The sequence below is a fragment of the Felis catus genome, chromosome C1 (genome assembly GCF_018350175.1).
Source record: "Felis catus isolate Fca126 chromosome C1, F.catus_Fca126_mat1.0, whole genome shotgun sequence".
NCBI classification, from domain to species: domain Eukaryota; kingdom Metazoa; phylum Chordata; class Mammalia; order Carnivora; family Felidae; genus Felis; species Felis catus.
In genome coordinates this window covers 44,965,763-44,989,310 of record NC_058375.1, presented here as the reverse complement: position 1 = coordinate 44,989,310, position 23,548 = coordinate 44,965,763, and the positions used below count along the sequence as shown (strand labels likewise).

The 23,548-nt window shown below is 45.0% G+C and overlaps 2 long non-coding RNA genes across 3 annotated transcripts; both read right to left on the bottom strand.

The window, feature by feature from the left end:
- Positions 1-1,754: 1,754 nt before the first annotated feature.
- On the bottom strand, positions 1,755-12,615 carry LOC102902007. Of its 2 annotated transcripts, XR_006584300.1 has the most exons (4): positions 12,397-12,615; positions 11,061-11,169; positions 8,756-9,026; positions 1,755-2,199 (listed from the first exon to the last, which is right to left on the bottom strand). It is a non-coding gene; the product is annotated as an uncharacterized LOC102902007 (long non-coding RNA). The 2 variants fall into 2 exon arrangements; XR_440913.4 differs by lacking the exon at positions 11,061-11,169 and having other exon boundaries at positions 1,758-2,199; positions 12,397-12,608.
- Positions 12,616-12,856: 241 nt separating this feature from the next.
- Positions 12,857-17,453, bottom strand: LOC123379619. The gene is made up of 3 exons (XR_006584301.1): positions 17,229-17,453; positions 16,798-17,016; positions 12,857-13,897 (listed from the first exon to the last, which is right to left on the bottom strand). It is a non-coding gene; the product is annotated as an uncharacterized LOC123379619 (long non-coding RNA).
- Between the last annotated feature and the right edge of the window lie 6,095 nt (positions 17,454-23,548).

The window sequence follows — 23,548 nt, the reverse complement described above, 5'->3', positions numbered from 1 at the left end:
TTTTGCAAGACAATGCTTGTCCTTACTGTGTGGAATGCACTGTCCTATTTTTATTCTCTTGCTTATCTAATGCCAATAGCAGTTCATAAAATCGATTTCATGCCTCCAGAGTTTGGAAAACGATAAACTACAGAAAATGGTTTAAATGGAATAATCTATTCTAATCATGCAAGCAGCAAGTTGTGAGAAGACATTGGACAGGCTTCAGTTTGAATTCCAGAATTAGATCCATGAACTGGGTGACCTTTGTCAAGTCTGAGTCTCAGACTCCTCAGCTGTAACAATTGAAAATAATAGTATTTTACTCTCAGGTTTGTGGGGATCATAAAATAAAGGAGCATAAACATGGCAGCAGACATAGGGCTGAGCCCCTCCTGGTCCCTTTCCAACTGTGATGGAGAACACAAACTAGTGAGGCATTTTTTTTCCCTAGGAAGCCCACCAATTTCCTGACAGTGGATATCAAAGCTTAACTACTCAACCCAAAAATTAGAGACAAAATTAAGACTGAGTTGACCTTGTTTTACCCAGAGATTTCAGGAGATTTATGCAGATATATGGATGCCTTGAAATCCTGCATAATCTGGGCGTCCTGTGACCCAGTAAGGTAATTCTGGGCCAGAGGAAATTGCCCCATACCAAGAAACACTTGAGACGTGCTGTTGTATTGAAGTCATGGCTCAAAGAAAGGTCAGCATGGCCCCGGAGGGCAGAACTGAAAAAGAATACTTGTTGTTGATGGATGTTTTGAAAACATGATGATTAAACGTATAATCCCCCAAATAATAGTTTGATATCTCCAAAACCTGAACAAGGTTTAAAAATATATACTCTGGAAATGAAAAATAAAGAGAAGCAAAGAAGGACTGCTGTTGTTAATAAAGTGAGCTTTGGAGTCAAACAGACCTCGTCAGATTTCTATGGAACTTAGCGATCACGCAGCCTCGAACAAGTATTCAACCGCTGTGCCTCAGTTTCCTCATCTGGAAAGCAAGGATACATAACACTTGGCTTGCCAGTGGCAGAAACTGTTACCGTTGTGCTGGACACACAGTTCAGCGGCCGAGGGCAAGGATTTGTGGCTTCAAACCAAAAGGAGATGGGCAGACAGTGTTAAACACGTAACGTGCAGTCTCTAATAGGTACTGATACAATTTATACCATCGGACAGCTAGAGATGGGTCCCATTCCTTTGTGTCTATGTAATCCTTGTAGCCATTTTTAATTGTATTTTTGCGACTACAGGCATCTATTTTTTAGAAACCATCTCCACTGTGATTAACTTCAGGTTTCAGAGAAGTGGACCTATAGGGAACCTACTGTCTAAGCCCCACAACTGAGAACACTCAGACATTTTGAAGAAGAAAAAAAAAAAAGTTTTGTTTTGTTTTTACAACCTTGGGAAGGCTATCTTTGCAACCTTTGGAAATGTTAATAAAAGTTATGTTTAGGGACGCCTGGGTGGCTCAGTCGATTAAGCGTCCGACTTCGGCTCAGGTCATGATCTCGCGGTTCGTGAGTTCGAGCCCCGCGTCGGGCGGGCTCTGTGCTGACAGCTCAGAGCCTGGAGCCTGTTTCAGATTCTGTGTCTCCCTCTCTCTCTGACCCTCCCCCGTTCATGCTCTGTCTCTCTCTGTCTCAAAAATAAATAAACATTAAAAAAGATTAAAAAAAAAAAGTTATGTTTACCTTTCAAACATATACATTGCTTTTTTACCACATCGCGTTTCCCACATATAAAAATGTAAACCCAAATTGAAATAACTGAAAAACAGTTTAGGACTATGCCATTTGCTTTCATTTCTTCATGATTATAGGGACTTAGCATACACACACACACACATCACATCACAAAATAGGCGCTTTCATGCCCCTGGGCTTTTATTGAAGTTGTGGCTTCAATTCCCTGTTGCCCTTTCTCCTTTTCTTCCCCAGAGTGAATCCTTGATCCTTGTCCATTCCCCTTCAGCTCCAGTATCTTCTCCTTGGTCCTACCTTTCCCAACTTGGCCCACCCCCTGTTGAAAGAATGAAACATTCCTGTTCTCTGCTCCCGGAGCTTTTTCCCACGTGGTTAAAACCCAGCTGGGGCGCCTGGGTGGCTCGGTCAGTTGAGCATCCAACTCTTGATCTCAGCTCAGGTCTTCATCCTAGGTTGTGAGCTCAAGCCCCGTGTGGGGTTCCCTGCTGGGCGTGAAGCCTGCTTAAAAAACAAAACAAACAAACAAACAAAAACCCACATAGCAATCAGTGGCATAAATGAATAGAAGAATGTTATTTAGTTTTTAAGAAACGCTACCTCAGTACTCCATAAATGAGCGTTAAACTGCTATAGCCAAACAAGATAGACCCAAAATAGAAGGGCACTCGCAAGATGGAAGTTTCTTTCTTCCGGGGCACCTGGGTAGCTCTGTCGGTTCAGCGTCAGACTCCGGCTCAGGTCGAGACCTCACGGTTCGTGGGTTCGAGCCCCACATCGGGACCTCCACTGCCAGCACGGAGCCCACTTTGGATACTCTGTCTCCCCTTCTCTCTTTCTTTCTTTCTCACTCACCAGTCCTGAGTGGGGATTCCAGGTCAGTGGGCAGCTCGCCTCAAGGACTCAGGCTGACCTTGGCTCTGGCAACTGCAACACCTGCCTGCATTCCAAGGCGGCTCTGGTATTTGTCATTCTAGTGCAGGGGAAGGCACGGAGGAAGAGCACCCACAGGGGGCACTACCGGGTGTGACTCATGCCACCTCTCCTCAGGCTCCCCTGGGTACATCTGGGTGGGAGTCCACAGCGCCTGCCGCATTCCCATGAGAGCAGTGGTTGTGCCTTGTTCATTCATCTGTGTTTCTACAATGCCCAGCAGAGTGCTGGGGACAGCTCAACCCTCTCACCGACGCCAAGGCCATCCCCAAGTGCCCACAATGCCAATCCCCACAATTTACAGCCTTCACTTTTCCCTTAATACTTGCTACTATTCAACACATGCATTTCACGTATTTATTTTGTCTCTTTTCTGCCTGCTCCCCCACTCTAGGATGCCCTCCGTGAGGGCAAGAATTTTTGTCTGCTCCCCCTTTTTCCTTTAGCACCTATAACAATGCCTGGCATGTAGTAGTTGCTCAATAAATATTTGCCAAATGAAAGACTACAGGGAGAAAAGCTTCTCCTCTGAGAGCTCCAGGTCTAGGGCTCTGAGAGCTTCTTGTGCTAAGCTCTCCGGTTGCCTGTGAAAACAAGACGGGAAAAGGCTGTAGAGCATTCAGCGTTCCAGCTGACTTCAATTAACTCCTCAGTCCGAATCTGGTGAGTGAATTTGCAAGCTCCCTTTTTTGAAGACCAGATCTTTTAACACAACACTGTGTACTCCAGGACTAAGTACGCATTTAGCAACTGCAGACCAATAAATCTGCTTACAAAGGGGACGAATGATGGGAAGGGACTTTTAAAAACATGAAGCCATACACAAAACGAAGAGTGGTGCTTAAAACCAGTCCTTGCTTTTGTACGGAAAATGGGCTTTACTCTCAAAGCCTCGTGACAGGCTGGACTGTGGGTGGTGGAAGAGAGCCCTGGCAGAGAATCTACAACAGAGTGGGTTCCGTCTCAACCGTCCTGAGATGGGCCAGGGAAATGGTCAGGAGGGGGGGTGTCCCGCTGAGATCACAAGGGCCTGGGCCCATGAGAAAGTGCAGCTGCTAATGTGCAAGTCACTGAGAGGCAGTGCCACTGGTAAGTCAGTGGGAACCTCCAAGGGGTTCCCTAAAGGGTCATCGGGGGCACGAGAGAACTGAGGAGAAATGCAAATTCACACTTGGTTGTAGGACTGTGAGCCAGAGATGGGATGTGCAGACGTCGACTGCTGTGGCAACGGAGACTCCAGAGAAAAGACAAGGGGTCCTATGAGAGGGGACGATAGACAGATGCAAGCCAATATTAAGCACCTACTATATACCAAATACCATGCTGGGTGAATGTACATACCTCATGCCTTTTACTCCTTTCTCCTATAACCATTATCATCATCATCGTATTAATATCGACTTCAAAACACTCCGTTTATTGAAGGCCTACTAAGAGCCCTAACTAGTACTGAGGTTTGGTATAGCATGATCTCAAAAATTAATTAGTTTTCAAAAATCCTATGGAGTAGATACATTTTCCTTATTTTACGGACCCCCTTAAAGCTCAAGAGAGGTCAAGAACTTACCAAGGGTCACTGAAGCCAGGACACAAAAAAGAATCTGAAAGTCTAAACCTGGGTTCCTTCAACCACGCCAAGCTACTAAATAATGTAAACAAACAGCAGGCTTCCTTCTATTTTCCAGTCCCTAAGGCACCAGACCATTGTCATTTGATATCAATATCCTCTGGGACGGAGGCCAGGCAGGCAATGCCAGGAACTTCTTTTTCATCTCTCTGTTGATCCTTAGGAGGACGTGGTCGGTAGTTGGCTGTACCTGGGATGATGGGACTTGTCAGCCAGAGCCTCGGTGTCCCCTGCAGCCCCCCGCTCTCGGTTCTGGGGCCCCTGAGCACGGGCAGAGCAGGCTGGCAGCTGATCACCCGAAAGCATCCTCTGACCACATCACTCCTTGGCTGAGCACGCCGCTTCCATCACCCTGGGCACGTCCTAAACCTAGACTTCCAGAAGCCATACCGTCTGCCCACACCCTGCCGTGGAGCGAACACCCTCGAAGCATTTCCCATGTGTCTACGCACTTTTTCACGGGTAAAACCAAGTCAACCGTATGGTGAAGTGACTGTTCCTCTCCTCCCATTTTCCAGGGAGAGAAGCAGGCACAGAGAAGTTAAATAGCTTTCTCCAGGTCACATAGACAGCAGTGCCAGAATTCTGACCCAGGTGCTCTGGCTTGTAGGGTCAGCCCCTGGCCATTTTTCTCACTTCCGGTCCCATGAGCTTCTCTGCTGCCTTGTCACGGGGAGCCTGTGGAAAGCCATGGGCACTGTCATATGTGCAACAAAGAAAGCAGGGGTCGGAGGCTGGAGCCCACAGGGCCACCATTGATCCAGTGTTTAAATGTCAGACGTGCAATCTAGAAGGCCCCTCAGAAGTTTTGTGGGGTCACGTGCTAGTGGTCCAAAGCGGTGGTGAACTCCGTGGAGCACCCTTGCCTTGGCGTCCCTCCTCGGTCACTCCAAGTGCTCCCTAGGATCACTTCCCAAAGAACTACCGGCGCTCAAGTCTACCTCAAGTTCTGCTTCACTGGATATGAGAGTGAAGGGCCCGTACTATAGGAAGGACACTGAGCAAAGAACCCAGAAAATACCGTCCCCAAACCAGCGCTGGTACCTCCCATGCCGTCAACTCACTTCAAGTCTCTGAACCTCAGGCTCTCCCCCTTCATGAAGTGGGTTAAATGAGAGCTGCCCCGTGTACACTCTCCCCCGACAGAGTTGCTGAGAAGATGAGAGCTTGCTGAGACTCCCAAGTACAGGGTTTTGACCCTTTTGGTCTCATTTCTGGCAGGCACTGGTGTGTGACCGGTGATCGCATGCCTGCACAGGTCAACTTGGTATCTGATAACGTCAATAATTCCAACAGGGCAAGTCTTCCAGATGAATTTTCAATATCTGGTTAACTATTTTCAGACACGTATAATCATTCTAGGAGTAACTCAGTACAAAAGAAATCTCCTGTGCTTTGTATGATAGTCAATCTATAGTTCAGTAATGTCTATTATCAAAAGACTAACATGCTGGCATATTCAATGTTTTTTTTTAAAAGGCGGTTAATATTTTTTTCAAAATTTTCAATAGTTATAAAGGGACATAGATTGATGTTTCTATAAGAGTATTTCTAAGCAGGTTATATTTTTTGAACCTAAAACTTTTTTAGAAGCTTAAGCAAAAATAGGACAGCTAGCAGTGCTGAGACATTATTGTTTGTACCCTTTCTTATCAAACTTTTGAAGTTTGATGCTAGAAATTTTGATAAGTGGATAATAATTTATAATCATATTCAAAATTTTCTCTCAGAAATTCTCCTTCTGTGATGGTTATACCATGCTTTAAGCAGATTTTAACACTTAGCCATTTGATGTTTGGTCAAAATATACTTTGTGAACCTCTAGTATCTTCTTTTTCTTATGTCCTTTTCTCCAACATCTGGGGATAGTGTGGGCTCCTTTAGGAAAAAGCTATTTAGTTGCTCATTCACCCATTCATTCATTTATATTAATATAGCAAATATTTATTAAGCACCTGCTATGTGCTGGCAGGCACCGTTTATATGCCCAATCCCTGAAACAGAGTCCAAGAGAGCTATTTTAAATTTCTTGAGCGCCAGAACTTTTTTTCTGATAAAACCTTATTTAGTAGAAGATGAAAAGTAAGGGACTCATTCATTCATATGAAATATTGCACCTACAAGTGCCAGGCACCATGCTCAGCACTGAGGATACAGTATACCAGGCCAAGTCTCTGCCCTAATGGAGATTACACTGTAGTCTGGGAGAAAGAGATGACAACGAAACTTACAAATCACATGTCGTATCGTCGATGACCACAGAGAAAAGTAAGGCACAGTTAAGAGGGTAGAGAGTCCTGGAGCCAGAGGCGTTACTAATTTTGTACAAAGGTAAGGCAACCTTTGAGCAGAGATATAGCCATCTGGGTTCATCAGAGCCACTGTGACTATTATTGGAATAAGAAAATTATCATAGGAATTAGACCTTACACAGATAAGGGAGGAGCCGGGGAAGGTCTGACTTATAGTTGGGTGAGAGTCATTCATTGGTCCTCCTGAAGCATCAGCATGTGGTGACAAATTGCAGCTTACAGGGACTCTGGGAAGCCCAGGTGTGCAGCCATGGAAGGGGACCATGAAGAAAGCTCAGGAGAAGGTCGATGGAGAGCTGTTGCTTCTACAGCTATCACCCGTACGGGCCATAGCCAAAGAGTTGGTGCAGGTGGGACTTGCCAGGCATTTCTGGATCCATCCATTACCGCATCTGCCCATAACAACTTTCCGAAAGGAAGGGCCGCTGCTCTACTTCGTTTGTCCAAATCTCATGCATATTCTTTTTCTGTCAACTCTAACCTAGAAGGGTATAGGAGCAGGGATTCTGGAAAAGGCGGGTTCCATCTTAGCCGAGTTGGCATAGCTTAATTCAGCAGAAAAGGGAAGGGAGTGAGGAGTTAGCCATGAGCCCTCTGGGAGAAGAGACTTTCCAATAGAGGGAGCAGCAGATGCGAAGGCCCAGAGGTGGCACTACAATTGACATGATAAAAGTAACGATGAACTACACATTTGAACGGCTCGTTGTTTATAGAACTCTTTGAAGCACCTGTACATAATACTCTGTTCACCCATATTAGTAGACTAAAAACCACAGCCTGGCATAGAACAGAGAGAATACTCAACCAACGATTATTTAATGAGTGAAAAACGTCACAGTGGTCCTACTCTTGGCTTGGTTTTGTTTACCCTGCCCAGTGTTCAAGCCCTCTTCCTATTTGTGGGTAGTCATCCACAGTGTGGCGTATTGGTAAGATCCAGCATCTTGCCCTCCCCAGAGGCTGAATAGCAGAAACCCTTCCCCCCAACCCCGCACTCCCTGGAAAGGCAAATGAAATGGACACATCCCGTCAGATGATTCCACCTAACCTGGAACCTCAAAGAAATAACCCAAAGACATGGAGATGGTGTTAATTGTCCTCAGTCCAGATGACGGCAGCAAGAGTCCAGCACCAGCACATGTCAAGTGGCCATCATGGGGGAGCGGTGAGAACAGTGGTGGTGCCATTGAGGTATCTTAACCAGTCTGTGCCCAGGACATGAGCGTGGCTGGGTTCCCTACTCCCCTGCCTCCTTTATTCATACCAAATTTCCCCCGAATTCTGTTACCTAATACCCTTCCGGTGCATTATTTTTCCACAGTCGACCAGAGTGAGTTCTGTTACTTGCAACTGAGTGTCCAGGAATGAGCTGCAATCCAGAAAGCTTGAGAGGATGAGGGGTGGACATCTAGAAGGACAGGAATTTTGGATCATCTATCTAATCTAAGGGAGCTAAAGGCAGAGTAATTGCCATTCATCGCTAGGAATAGACATTGAGAAATTTATGGCAGGCGGTAACAAACGATAATCACAACAATGACTAAACTATTGGCTGAGGGCACACTACGAGCAAAGTTTGGAGGACCATCATACTAGCCCATGGCCCATAACACTAGGACCATAAAACATGCATGTGGGATTCAAGGACCACATTGGAAAGCCACCAATAGCTCAAAGAAAGATAATTACAAACTCAAATCCCTAAATTCTCTGCTCAAGGTACAAACTAAGATCTGGGAAGCTTTCATGCCTTGGGCAAGCAAAGAGTCCTTTGTAATGTACATCTACAAAGCTGAGGCAGAGAGAGAGCAAATGCAACCCAAGCCTTGGGCTAACAAAGCGGCATATAAAATGAATTCCCAGCCTCACCATACCCGTTGTCTCTTGTGTAAAAGTGAGGGTACAGATGAAAAAAGAAGGCTTCCCTAGAGATTGCAAAGGAATGCAAGGAACGCTTTCAAGGGTACCCTGGAAGTCCAGAAGCACCAATCAAGGTAACTACCTGTCTCCCACCATTGTCTTCAGATTCATAATTAGAATCAAATAAATACATGAGTGCTTTAGAGAATGAAAAGGAGGGAGTTTCAAAGTCAGACCTGAGGTGAGAAGCACAAAACACTGGAGAACAAGTGTAGCGATGAACTTTGAGAGTGCCTCAGCCAAAGGGAGAAAAACGTTAACTTACCTCGCGGACGTTATCAGTAGCCTATCCTTCCAGGGACTCTGGATTCAAAGTCTTTGGGGGACGGGAATGCTCGAGTGGATTCATCAGGGGTGACCGCCTACTCCCTATCAGCGATTGCTTAGTTGATCTGAACACACTCTCCTAGCAAGACTTAAGATCTGCGTTGATGAAGCGAGGGCCAGCATCACTGACGAGTGGTTTCATGGTGTTTTTCTCTAGGCTGGGGATGCTGATGGGTCAAGTTCCGGGTAAAATGGAGGCACGAATTTCACTGGGAAGAGGAAACACCAGTGGGGACGATTAGAAGCATTTCACCTGCATTTGTAAAGTAGGCGTGGTTACCATAATATGCAGCAAGTGGCTGACTTGCAGGGACAAGAGTGGAAGGTGCCATGACCTTGGGATTCCTTAAGCCCCAAAGAGACTGGTATCTCAATAAGGACCTACTTGATTTGCATACTTCTAGGTTTTATGACACCGAGGTATTATGCTACTAACATTGTTGCCATCCCCAATGCAATTTGGGTATCTGAACGAACCCAGGGCTCCTTGCATGGGCGTATGGCCAAGTAGCCTTCAAAAGGGAAGCGTGAATCATGTAAAAATATTGAAAGTAGGCCCTGTAACTCTTTCTCCTAGCCTTCCCCAAAGAGACCTGTGTCTTTTCAACAGGGTGTAGGTACCTCTGAGGAATGACTAGGCAGAGGCCTTAATTAAACACTAAGTCCTAGGGCCCAGAACCTCCTGCAGCCTAGCAGGTAGAATGAGAACTATTAAATCTATTTAGAGGCCAAGTGATAAATGGAATGTTGACTCAATTTTGTTTCGTGGTAAGTTCAGTGGAAACTCCGAATCTGTCCTGGAATTTCTAAATATAGTGTTCGAAACATAGTCTCAGGAACTCACAGATCCACATGTTGGCCTCCTAATCCATGAAGAAGGAGCCAAAAAGGAAAGGCCAAGGGGAAGCCCCTAAAGGTCCCCCCTCCCTAGCAAAGGGGGCAGCAGCCACTGAGATTAGTGTCTTGATCAAAGAACTGAGAGATACCATAATGATGATTATGATCCCCACCACATCCTCAGGCCCTGCCAATTTGCACAACTCTGGGGTACCATTTAGATAAATAATATACTGTGATCGACTCTCCAAGAACTATTTGATGTGATGATCCTGCAGAGGCCCTTGAATTGTTCAGTTAGGCTAATATACAAGATACAGGACTGGGGCGCCTGGGTGGCTCAGTCAAGTTAAGCATCTGACTTCAGCTCAGGTCATGATCTCACAGTTTTGTGGGTTTGAGCCCCGTGTCGGGCTCTGTGCTGACAGCTTTGGATTCTGTGTCTCCCTCTATCTCTGCCCCTCCCTCACTCCCTCTCTCTCTCTCTCTCTCAAAAATAAGCATTAAAAAAAATTAAAAAAAAAAAAGATACAGGACTTTTGGAACCATACTCTGCTGCTAAAATCGCCAATGTCATCTGGAATAAGAGGTAATACATTACAGATGATGAGAATCACGGGTCTCTGGAAGAAAGCAGTCTCCTTCCCATCAGAATGTGGAGAGTTCATGATTTGGCATTTCCACTTTCACTGTGCATTTGGAGAAAATGCAAACAGAGAGCAAAGTGACCCATCCAGGTTCACACAGCCCTCAAGAAACAGCACCAAGTCTAACCCCCTCCCCGTCTCCTACCCTGTGTGAAAGCACCTGGAGTTCCCCAAGTGCACGCGGAGGTGCAAAGTGCAGGCTTTGAGCCCCGGCAAGAAGAGAATATGTTTTCTGGGAAAGACAAGAGAGAGACAAAAATAAAAATCAAGATTTGACTGCCAGCCATGAGTGATGCTCAGGATGCGATTTCTTCCCAAATCTGACATCATTTGGGAGCTTATTTTCAATCGAATGTTGTTTAGAGTCAGTAGGGCTAATACCAAGGGAGCACAGCCCGACAGATGCCTTTTCCTCTTTAGTTTCCAAGAAAGCAGATGGCGGCAGCCAACTCCCCAGGTGCCCGAGTGTGCAGTCGAAACTTCTCTGGGCTTGGGAACGGGCCCAATCCCGCAGACTCATCATCGGGGTAGGGAGATGATCCAATCCAATGACACTGGCCATAACCATTTGAGAGTCTTTTATGATGTGGTCCAACTGTACATCAGGGACTTGGCCAAGATGTAAAGGGATTTTTTTGAAGACTAGCCCCCCTCACTTCTAAATAAGTAGAACATTGGAAACATTCTTGAAACCACCTGGGCCCTGGGATAGAATTTCATCATGAACTTTATAACATAAAAGTCTTAGAAATAACATACCACATTAGCAGCTAAGGATGTGTTCAGGTCCTGTGACAAATGCACTCTCGGAGTAGAAAGGGGGGCCAGTGAGAAGGAAGGGAGTACAGAGGGTTCTCTGAGGTTACACCTGGATGAAGAGAGGAAGTTAGCAAGGGTCTCCATGGAGCTTTGAGAAGACTAAAAAGATCCCCCAGAGTGTTCTGTGAAGCCAGGGGGCTCTGGCTGTTTCATACTTCTGGCGGGGCCAAGAGAGGGGGACACCAATATTGGGACCAGTAGTCACAACGCCCCAGAGAGATGATGGCCCTCTCTACAATAAGTTGCTCCCTGGGGAGGTGCTTGCGTCAGGTCGTGGGGACCATAGGGTGAGACAAAGAGTAGCTCCCAAATAGACTGTCTTCACCTTCGCTAGTCTTGACTGGCACTTTGCTGCTCCTCTCCTGGCCAGCTCATGTGCCACCTTCCATTACAAAATATTTGTGTCCGTGGGTAACCCACAGAAAGCCAAAAGGTCTCATGGTCCTGTATATATAAGATGCCACATCAAAGAAACCTTGGTCTCGCTCTGAAAACTTTGAATAGTTATGGACAGTTGCATTGCTCATTTTGTCAAAGACACACACTGGAAAATTTGCACAGCATCCCAAGCAGAAATCCTTCTGAAAAATCACCTTTAGATGTATCCCCTTCTCTTCAAAATTTCCTCCTCATAGAAAATACTGGAATTCCACCTCCTTCTCTCTCTCTCTCTCTCTCTCTCTCTGTCTCTCTCTGCACCCAAGTGCTTCTCTGGTTTGCTGTTGGCCCAGTTCCATACCACTCCTGCCCCCTTAACCTGTCATCTTGCCGCCACAGGAAGTCCCCTGGGAGACGTGGTCCGGATCCCTGCTCTGCTCTGTCTCTCCTGGAAGCAGCCATCTTTTTATTCATGACGTATCTCTCTGCTTGCTTGGAAACTCCATGATGGGGTCAGGGCTAACTCTAACTGCTCGCTCCGTCCCCTCTTGTTGCCTGATGGCAATTAGTACATAGTAAAGCACCATGAATGTCTGTTTCTGCAGCAAAGTCACGGAGTGATAGAGGACAGGGGCTTTTTCTGCTTACCTCTCTTGAAACGCTGACCTTTAGCACCTGCCACCCCTCACCCACAGTACACCCGGGACCAGGGGGTGTTAATTTCCTAGGCCTGTTGTAACAAATTACCACAAATGTGGCTGCGGTTTAAAACAACAGGAATACATTCTTTCACAGCGCTGGAGGCAAGAAGTATAAAATCAGGGCATTCGGCAGAGCCATGCTCCCTCCCCAGGCTCTAGGGGAGAATCCCTCTTCCCTCTTTGAGCTTCCAGCATACCTGGAAGGTAGGCTTGTTCCAGCATGCCTCCAATCTCTGCCTCAGTCCCCACCGGCCCCTTCCCTCTGTGTCTCTGTTCTGTTCACGTAGCCATCTTCTTACGAAATCACCAGATTTAGGACCCACCCTCATCCAGCATAACCTCATTGCAACCTAACCGATTATGTCTACAGAGACTCTATTTCTAAATGAGGTCACCTTCAGAGATTCCATGTGGACATGAATTTAGGGGGGACAACCCAGCCGACCAGGAAAAAAAATGAAAACAATGTTTTGAGGCAGACAGATAAAAGGATGCTTTTTTTTTTTTTTTCATGAGCTGTTCTGCCCTATAGTGAACCTTGCTTTGTTGCAAGGTGTAACTAAGTGTTTCAACAAGTAAGAACTTTGCGTAGTACATTACACAGGACATTCCTACCCCTTCAGTCCCTTGGTCCTGCTACAAGAGGCTTGCGTCCCATGCTTTTCCATCTGAGGGCCACAGATTAACTCACGTTTGGTGTGGCCTAAAGCTCCCATGGTTTGCCCTTGTGAAGGCCCAGTTAGGAAAAAAGAACACAAAATTTTGAACACAAAATTAGTCTCGAGAGTGGATATTTATTTAGCATGAGAAAATAAATCACCACAAGCGACACATTTTTAAAAGCTGGCAAAGACCGTAATATCCTCAATTTTTGTTTTCCTTAATCAGCTTTTTACCTATACTTTTGGCTACATCATCTTTTATGACCTCTCCGTAGGGTAATAATTTTGTAATATCTTCTGCAGAGGGAACAGATAGTTAAGTCTGTCTTCCTCCAGCATGGACTCTTCAAATTTGTTTTTATTATGGATAAGTTAGAGAAAGTCTCCGCTTCACACCTTGTTATTGAGCATGTCCTATAAATTATCAGGATTATCATCAAATTTGGGTAAGTCTCTACAAAGTTTCTTTCATATATGAGCTGTGGGATTTCAGAACATTTCAAGTTTTATGCTGTATGACTCCTCTTCAATAGTTTTTGAATTGATGACATTAATTAACCAGTTTGACGTTGATGTCCTTGGACGTCATATAAAGAGTTTTGTGTTACTAAAAACGGGCCTTTCACCAAATCAAGCTGAATGAAATTACTGCTCATGTCAACAGAGCCCAATGAAAGGGCACAATGAATCCATAAATATGAAGCCACACTTGACCTTTGACCTTTGCGCATTCCCTTGAGAGTACAAATTATCTCATTCTCCACCATTTTTATCTTTTCTCCTCCAATTTCTGTTTAAGGGTGTCCCGAACCTCAGGATCTTCTCTTTGGCTATGTTGTCAACTTCACTCTCTGTATTTCCCCAGCTATCAATGATTCTTTACTCATCACCCAGTATGACCAGCAGAGATTTCAGTAAGCCCTCAACAGTTTTTGACACTTAAAGTTTCAACCGGTATCCTTTTCAGTTCATATTTCTGGCTTCCACCGAGATAGCTCCTTCTCATAAGATTTGAATTCAGGTATACTCAGTAATTCTGAAAAAAAAAAAAAAAAAAACATGTACAAAATCAATCCCAAATCAGGGCATGCCAAGAGAAATTCCGGTGCGCTTTAAAAATTGCCTCTGTGTTTGATTGAGCTACATAATTACATAATCAACTTATTCTCAAACTACATACAGCGACTTGTTGATACGTGCAGGGGTGGTGTCCCCGAAATACTTGTCCATACAGCCTATTTTGTGGCCTGGGCGATAATTTTAGGTACAATTTCTTCCGGAACTGACACACACTGTGGGCGAACCAGATGGGTCAGACCCCATTTAGATCAGATACACTAAGATGGGATCCGAGACCCTGGGATGCCAAAGATAGGAGACGTGGCACTGACATACCCACTGTCAGTACCGGTACGTAGAGGTCTGTGCCCTGTGACTGCAGGAATGCCCATAAATTCTGATGCAGTTCGTGCAAGGAGCATTTATCATTGCACATGCGGCCTCGTTGAGTATGTGCCTAACAGGGAAGAACTTCCATGTTGACTAGGTGCCGAGGAGAACCAAATCTCCTACTTAACAATTTTGGACATCTGATGGTTTTCAGTGTTTTCCACAGACTAGCTTCTGGCCCCACAGACTGCAAATATCGTTTCTCCTCCACTGTCCGTACGTTTCTGCTGCTGCAGAATAGCACCTGTGTTCACGTCGGGATCCCACCCCTGGCCCCGCCAGAGCAGAGTGAGTGGTAGAACTAGTCCCAGAAGTCTTTCCTACACCAGGATGGCGATCATAACTTCGCTACACGTGGAGGGGATGGTGGCTCACAGCAGTTATTCTCACTAACCCCAAGCCAAAGGCGCTGCCAACCCAACGTCCCCTCAGCCAACTCCCAGCGATGCCCGAGGCCTTCTCACACCGGGGGATGCATGACATATTGGAAGGTGTAGCACAGAGGCAGAGGCACGAGCTGATTTAAGTGAAATGGCTTCCTTTAGAACATTGTGCAGATTTATATGATGACGCACATTGCTGGAGCCCTTCTCAGAGCCTTGGAAGGCACTTGGACGAACGAGGAGCCCTAAAGCTTAAGGGTAATCTCCAGGTAAATTCGTATCTGCTTGGCAGTCATAAATCCTCTTAACTCAAATTCCAGGAGAAAATGAAATACCCAGGACCACTCCTTTCCCAAACTTGTGTCAGTCTACAAAGATACCTTCTATGTCAGACCCTTGGGACTCAGGAGGCAGGAAATCTCCTCATATGCTGGTAGATAAACGTTCTGGCCCCTTGATGTGTGACTGAGCCCTGTGATCACACCCAGTCCATTTGGTCTACATTGCTCAATTACTACCACCCCAGCCATCTTCTGCTCCAAGAAAAGGTGGCACTTAGGACCCTTTGGAATCAAGACTACCTCCCAGGGCGCAGAGACCAAGGCTTTTGTAAGCTTTTAAAAAATTGAATTCAATTTTGTCTGCTGGGTGCTAGATGCCGTTTCACATACTGGAAACAGAAAAGCAAGTAAGAGTGAGTTTCTGCTCTCAGGAAGTTTACATTTTAGTGTGTGGAGATGGGTGGACACTAAGAAAGGACAGACGGTAACCAAGTAGGTAAACAGATATCGCACAAGTATATGAGAAAAAATAGTTTTAGGTAGTAAGAGCTATGGAGGAAAACAGAACATGGAAATCAGTGGAGGGGAGGTTGCTATGTTATATAGCACGATTGGGGAAGGTCTCATTGAGGAGATGCCATTTGAGATTAAAAAAAAGAAGTCGGCCATAAATCATAAAATACAAGGGGATTGATGCGAGAGAAAGCAAGTGAAAAGGCCCTGAGGCAGGAATAAGCCTAGTAGAGCCAAAGAACAGAACGGGAGACAGTGGGGCTAGAGGAGGTGAGAAGGGTAGAAGACATGGTCTGAGAGGTGGCAAGCGACTGAGCCTGGAGAGTGGCGTCAGCCACAGTTTGGAATCAGGTTTATTCTAGGCGTGCTGAGGGGCCGCTGGGAGGGAGGGCTTTGAACGGGAGAGTGGCACGGTCTGGTTTATGTTTTCGAAGCTCGCTTCGGTTCACGGTGCGAACACTTCATTAACAGAGCAGCAAGAAGAAAAGCAGGGAGATCACTTGGGTGATTGTTTCACGAGTCCAGTAAGAGATCATGTTCTTTTCTTTGTCTGTTCTTTGTTTTCAGGGGGAAGGAAACCAAACATTTTAAATGGGACTTGATTCCATGAGGGAGTCTGACTCATTCCTGAAAGTTTTCAAACTCTATTCACTTTTTTTTCCCCATCTTTCCAAGTATTATTCTATTCTATTCTTTTCTATTCTATTCTATTCTATTCTATTCTATTTTTTCTATTCTATTTTTTCTATTCTATTCTATTCTATTTTTTCTATTCTATTCTATTCTATTCTATTCTATTCTATTCTATTCTATTGTTTTAATTTTTGAGCAGGGAGAGATGTGATTAGCGGCTCAACCCCGAAGATGTATCTTGCAGCACGTACACATTAATTAGTGAGGGGAGAGCCAGAGGCAAGGAAATTTAGTTAGAAGGCTAATGCACAGTACAGACAAGTAGCCTGCTGTAGGTCAACAGGCTGTCACCACCAAACACTGTTGCAAATCTTTTGTAACTTATCCTAAGGAAAACCCCTGGATGACCTCCAGCCAGTGACCTGGCTTGCGGTCCTGTGTGGCTTTGGCGAGCCACTACCCCTCTCCGCGCCCCCCCCCCCCCACTTTCCTTATCTATATAATGAGGAGCTTGGATCAAACGATCCCTTTCAGCTCTACATTTCCATGGGCTCTTCACAAATTCATTTCTACATTTGTAAACACTCGGGAGAGACTGATAAGGCACTTTGATTGAAACCAGAAAGCCAAGGTGTCCAGGGAGATCGCACCAGGCTTCTCCAGATGTGGGCCATTACCATCCAGCGCGAAGGACCGCCAGGCAGCTCCAACAACATTCGGGAAAATGACTCCGTAACTGGCCATTTTTCCTTGTAAGGTTAAATCAAAGCATGACGGGACCAAACTGTTCTCACAAGGAGATAATATTGTTTCTCCTGGCCTGGCGGTGCAGTGGACACAGTGCTTCTGCGGCTCCTGTTCCAGTTTGCCGATCTCCGAGGCAGCCAGCCAGCTGTCTGCGAAGGAGAGAGAAGTGGAAGAGAAAAATAATATGGGAGCCTGATACTTCCCTCCAGCTGAGGGTCTCCTTGCCTCCCTGATGGAACCAGCAGCGGGGAAGACAAAAGCAGAAAGAAAACAAACAAACCAAAATGAATCAAAAACGGGGGCGGGGGGGGGGGGGGGATAAGGAAATAGGAAAGATGTTAAAAGCAGAAGGCAGGGGTACCTGGGTGGCTCGGTGGGTTGAGCGACCGACTGTGATTGGCCCAGGTCATGATCTCGCGGTGGATGGGTTCCAGCCCCGCATCAAGGCTCATCAGGCTCACTGTCGGCGCGGCTTCTGATCCTCTGCCCACTCTCTCTCTGCCCCTCCCCTGCTTGCACGCTGCTCCTGCTCGCACAACAACAAATACACCTTTCGAGAAAACAAAAAGCAGGTCTTGGGAAGGGGTAGCCTCGTGCCTCGTGCCTCGTGCCTGGCACTGGGTGGGGTGGAGAACCCAGGTGAGATCCGCCCCGCCCCCCACCCCGCACCTCGCTCCCATGCCCACGAACCGGCTTCTACCAGCTTGTCTCCTGGGAGCTTTGTCCGCTCGCACGTTCTGGGGTTGGACCTCCTCGGGGTGGGTCAGATGATTTCCAGGGGGAAAAATGAACACGTTTTGGTATCCGTAACCAGCAGATGCCATGGTGATCACCAACCATGGTGACGTACGTGCACCTGCGTAGGATCTCAGGCAGCTTGTCTGGTCTCCTGGACCCTCAGTTTTCTCATCCGGAAAACGTGGAGAGTGGCATCTACTGTATCCCATCAAATCGAACACACACCATAAATTGTCAGAGCCACCATTTTTTATGTGCCTTTAAGAAAACCCATGGGCCATCAAACCACAAGATAAAGCTCTCTTATCACAGAGATTGTAAGATACAGGTTCATCTTACAGAATCTATGAAATATGAATCTATGAAAAATGACACTTAGAAGGCCGGTGTGAGCTCTAAAAGTGAGACCGTCTGTGGGACAATGTCCACCCAGTGTGGTGCTAGACACATTTAATGATTATCATTATCATTCTCATCGTTAAAAAATCGAGCCCTCGGGGGGCCTGGGTGGCTCACTCGGTTGAGCATCTGACTTCAGCCCAGGTCACGATCTCACGGTTCATGAGTTCGAGCCCCCGTGTCAGGGTCTGTGCTGACAGCACAGAGGCTGCTTGGGATTCTCTCTCTGCCTTTCTCTCAGACCCTCCCCCCCACTTGTTCTCTCTCTCTCTCTGTCTCAAAATAAATAAATAAACCTTAAAAAAATACAGTTTCCTGGGAAGTGGAGTTTGACAATGTCGCTGTGCCCCATCCCCTTTGGCTTCTCTCCACCAGCCTCCCGACCCTCTAGAACACTTAGCAAATACCCACTAGGGCGTCAGGATGCTAAGGGCGTCTCGAGTGCGGACTTCATCGGTAGACTTGGTGAGTCACCCTACACGCCTGGGAAGAAAGCAGAGACCAGGATGCCCCGGTTTTCCCACCAACTGCTTGAAGGCAGGGCTGCCTCTGGTCTGCTGGAAGACTGGCAGGGTTGAGACCATCATCGGAACTCCGGACCATCAGAGTTTCTGCTGCTCAAACACCAGACCAGGAGATGCCCAGCCTCTCCAATGATTTTGGTTTAAGATCCGTATGCTTTGCTTTCATTCCCCTCTCCTCTCGCTCATATTTTTAAGTTTTTATTTTCTTTTAAAGATATTTTCTTAATCATTTAACAACACACATATATGTGTGTGTGTATGTATTTACTTTTTACCTTCCTGTTTTTAGCTTTTTCATTCTTATTTTTACTTTAAAAATGTCCTCTTTTTAACATTTTATTTTGAGAGAGAGAGCACGCACATGCAGGTGTGTGAAGGAGAGAAGAAGGGGAGAGGGGTAGAGAGAGCGAGAGAGAGAGGGAGAATCTGAATCAGGCTTCACGCTCAGCTTGGAGCCCCACACGGGGCTTGATCCCAGCCACAACCCTGGGATCATGACCTAAGCTGATCTCAAGAGTCAAATGCTCAACTGACTGAGCCACCCAGGTGCCCCCTCTTTTTCACTTTTTAACTCATAGGTATGGCCTATAATCATCATCCTTTATCTCTTTGATTTTCATATTTTTATTCATTGGGGATTTTTTTTTTGCCTTTTATCTTATCTTAACTCCTGTCCACACTAGCTCATTATTATATTTCAGCTATTATTCTTTCATTTTACTGGATTTTTGTTTTTTTTTTTTTTTGTTCTCACGGGTGTGCTTTTACTTAAAAATAAGATCATTGAAATGTAAAATTACCTTCTTTCCTACTTCATTTTTTTTCTTCATCTATCTCTCCCTTAACATTTTTCTTTATCTTGTTAATGTGTTCTTATAACGACATTCAAGAAACATAATCCCTGGGTCACATCAGACATAAAAGATGTACATATGGGGGCGCCTGGGTGGCGCAGTCGGTTAAGCGTCCGACTTCAGCCAGGTCACGATCTCGCGGTCCGGGAGTTCGAGCCCCGCGTCGGGCTCTGGGCTGATGGCTCGGAGCCTGGAGCCTGTTTCCGATTCTGTGTCTCCCTCTCTCTCTGCACCTCCCCCGTTCATGCTCTGTCTCTCTCTGTCCCAAAAATAAATAAACGTTGAAAAAAAATTAAAAAAAAAAAGATGTACATATGTACACACCCATTGGTATAAATATAAACATATATATATCCACACTACATAATTCCAACGAAACAGGCAAAACAATATATGGTGTTAGAAGTCAAGATGATAATTACTCTGATTGGGGGAGAGGGACAATCCGCATCATAGATGGGTCACTGGATGCCTTTGAGATGCAGCTATAGGAGAAACTGTGGGACAGGTGGAGGGAGAAGGCCTTAACTCTTCCTGTGCTAATAAGGATGATTTACTCCCCTTGCCCTCAAACCTTTGAATACTCCAGAATCTATAGGTTAACCTGGGGGTTAACCCAGGGCCCCAGTTCTGTCTGAACAAACACTGCACCTGACTTACTTGCATTCTCACCCATTCGTCCGTCCCACCGTATAATTGGCTGTGTGCAGTACCATGATCAATGTCTGGCGGGAATTAAATAGCAAATGTGAACAAGATGTCATGCGTGTTTTCATGGCCTGTTTTCTTTTCTCTCTCCCTGCCGGACCCTAAGCTCTGTAAGGAAAGGGGCGTTAGATGGAAGCAGGAGTGCGATGGAAACACGTGATGGGGGTGGGGACCCAACAAGGTGAGCTGTGTGAGGGTGGGGAGAGCATGAGGAAAGCTGTCCAGGGGGGAGTTTGTTCTTAAGTTCCGATCTCTGGGATCTGGGCAGATGGAATGGGCAAGCACAGGGGGAATGATCCGAACTAAGATGCCCGCATGGGAAAGGCCCGTAAGTGAGAAGCCTGGAAGTCTTGAGGAACTGAACAAGACTCAGTCTGGAAGGTTTGCAACAGTTTGCACACCAGCACTTTAAACTCTGTTGGGTTTTGTCAAATTGCGTCAACACAGGCCACATACTAGGTTGGGCAGATGGCCGGAGGCCTCGCCTGAGATGCAAATCCCCTTTTGGGCCACGAGGTAGCTGTGAACATCCACATGGGAGGAGTCCAGGAACAGGTCTGAGCCAGCCTTCTGGCATCCCGTCTGGTGTTATCCTTGTATTTCCAGGTTGCTCCTTTGACCCTCCTGGTTGCCTCTTGGTGTGGTTTTCCCACAACCTCCCCTTGCGTGGCGGTCAAAGAGAAATGGGGTTGAACTGCCCCCCTGAGTACAAAACTTAGACTGAGTATCCCATACCCACCCACAGTATCGGAACCCAAGGGACCCCTGGGCTTTGGACCCACTGGAAAAGGGCATGGGGAAGGGCACCTAGGGGGCTCAGTCAGTTGGGCGTCTGACTCTTGATTTTGGCTCAGGTCATGGTCCCGAGGTCATAGAACTGAGCCTTGCATTGCATTGGGCTCCACATTGACTATGGAGTCTGCTTGAGAGTCAGTCTCTCTCTCTCTCTCTCTCTCTCTCTCTCTCTCTCTCTCTCTCTCTTTCCCTATGCCCCTCCCCACTCACACACTAGCACTCTACCTCTCTCTCTCTCTCTCTTAAAAAAAAAGCAAAAAAAAAAACAAAAAAGATCTGGGTGTCTAGGGAAGAAATTAAGACTGTTCTTCACTCCTTTTCCAAGCTCCCCAAGGGAGCTGTTCTGTATACTATAAACTCTAAAGCAACCATTAAAATGACAAAACAAAGAACAAAAAGATATAACTAATAAGCCAAAAAGGAGATAAAATGGAATCATAAAAAAATATTCAATCCAAAAAAAAAAGGCAGAAAATAAGGGAAGAGGGAATGAGGAACAGATGGGACACATATAAAACACAAAGCAAGATGACAGACTTAAACTTAAGTGTATTAATAATCACATTAAATGTGCATGTCTGCATAAACATACCAGCACACTTATGAACTTATGAATTTTAGCAACTTAAATTTAAAAACATATTTAAAAAGTCAATGCATCCTGACCAAATGGGTTAATCCCAGAAATGCAAGGTTGTTTCGGCATTCAAAAAAATCAATCAATATAATTGACTGTATGAATAAACTAAAATATACATACCTATCTCAATAGATACCAAAAAATTGTTTGACCAAATCCAGCATCCATTTCTGATGTAAACTCTTAGCAAACCATGAAAATGATGGAACTTCTTCAGTCTTATTAAAGGGCATCTGTGGGGGCGCCTGGGTGGCGCAGTCGGTTAAGCATCCGACTTCAGCCAGGTCACGATCTCACGGTCCGTGAGTTCGAGCCCCGCGTCAGGCTCTGGGCTGATGGCTCAGAGCCTGGAGCCTGTTTCTGATTTTGTGTCTCCCTCTCTCTCTGCCCCTCCCCCGTTCATGCTCTGTCTCTCTCTGTCCCAAAAATAAATAAACGTTGAAAAAAAAAAAAAAAAGGGCATCTATGATAAATCTACAGCCAAAATCACACTTAATGGTAAAAGACCGAACACTTTCCCTCCTAAGTTCAGGCACAAGGCAATGATGTCTACTCTTACGTTACTCTTAACATTGAACTGGAGCTTCATGGAAGTATAATTAAACAAGAAAATCAAATAGAAGGCATTCAGCCTGGAAAAGATTAAGTAAAACTGCCTTTATTCACAGATAACATAACCACCTCTGTAGGAAATTTTATATACTCTACAGAAACACTATTAAAACGACTGCATTTAGCAAGCTGGAAGAATTATCTGTATTCAAAAATCAATGAACAGTTAGAAAAAATTTTTAATGTAATTTATCATAGCATCAAAATGTATATTTATGAAATACTTAAGGATAAGTATAACAAAAGCTGTGAAGAACCTCTACAGTTAAAACTACAAAATACTGTGGAAGTTAAACAAGACCTAAATCAGTGGTGAGATACACCCTGTTCATAGTTCAAAAGGCTCGATATTGTTTAGATGTCGATTCTCCCCATTTGTCTTATTGGCTCAACACATCCCAACCAAAATTCCAGCAGGTTTTCATTTGTTTTATTGTTGTTGTTTTTTGCAGAAATTGACAGGCTGATTCTAAAATTCGTAGAGAAATGTAAAGGACCTAGAATAGCCAAAACAACTTTGATGAAGGACAAAGATTCAGGGCTATCACCATCTAATTTCAAGAGTTATTATAAATAATAATCAAATAAAGCAGTGTGATATTGGCATAAATAAACAAATAGATCAATGGAATCAACCAGAATCCAGAAATAGACCTGCATATACATAGACAACTGATTTTCTTACAAAGAAGCAATGGCAAATCACTAGAGAAAGGATAGCCTTTTCGAAAAATGCTGCTGCAGCATTCACATGCAAAAAAGTGAACTTCTGTCTATACCTCGTACCATATAGAAAAATGAACTCGGATATGAAAACCTAATGTAAAGCCTAAACCGTCTACTCACAAAAATTAACTTGAAATGAATTTAAGACTTAAATATAAAGACTAACTCCTAGAGGAAAATATTGGCAATAAGCTCCTTGACATTGGTCTTGGCAATAATTTTTTGGATATGATACCAAAGCGGGAGCAACAAAACCGAAAATAAGTAAGTGGGACTTCGTCACACTATAAAGCTTCCGCACAACAAAAGAGTCAACAAAATGAAATGGTTACCTCTAGAATGGGAGAAAATGTTTACAAACCATATACTGATAAGCAGCTAATATATAAAATGTATAAGAAATGTATGCAACTCAATAGACAAATACAAATAATCTGATTTTAAAATGGGCAATGAGACTAGGCAGACATTTTTCCAAAGGGGGAAAAAAATAGGTATATGGAAAGGCACTCCACATCACTAATCATCAGGGAAATGCAAATCACAATGAGATATTCCCTCATACCTGTTAGAATGGCCATTATCAAAAAGATAAGAAATAACAAGGATGTGGGGCAAAGGGCACACTTGTACACTGTTGATGGGAGTGCAAATTGGTACAACCACTGTGCAAAACAATATGGAG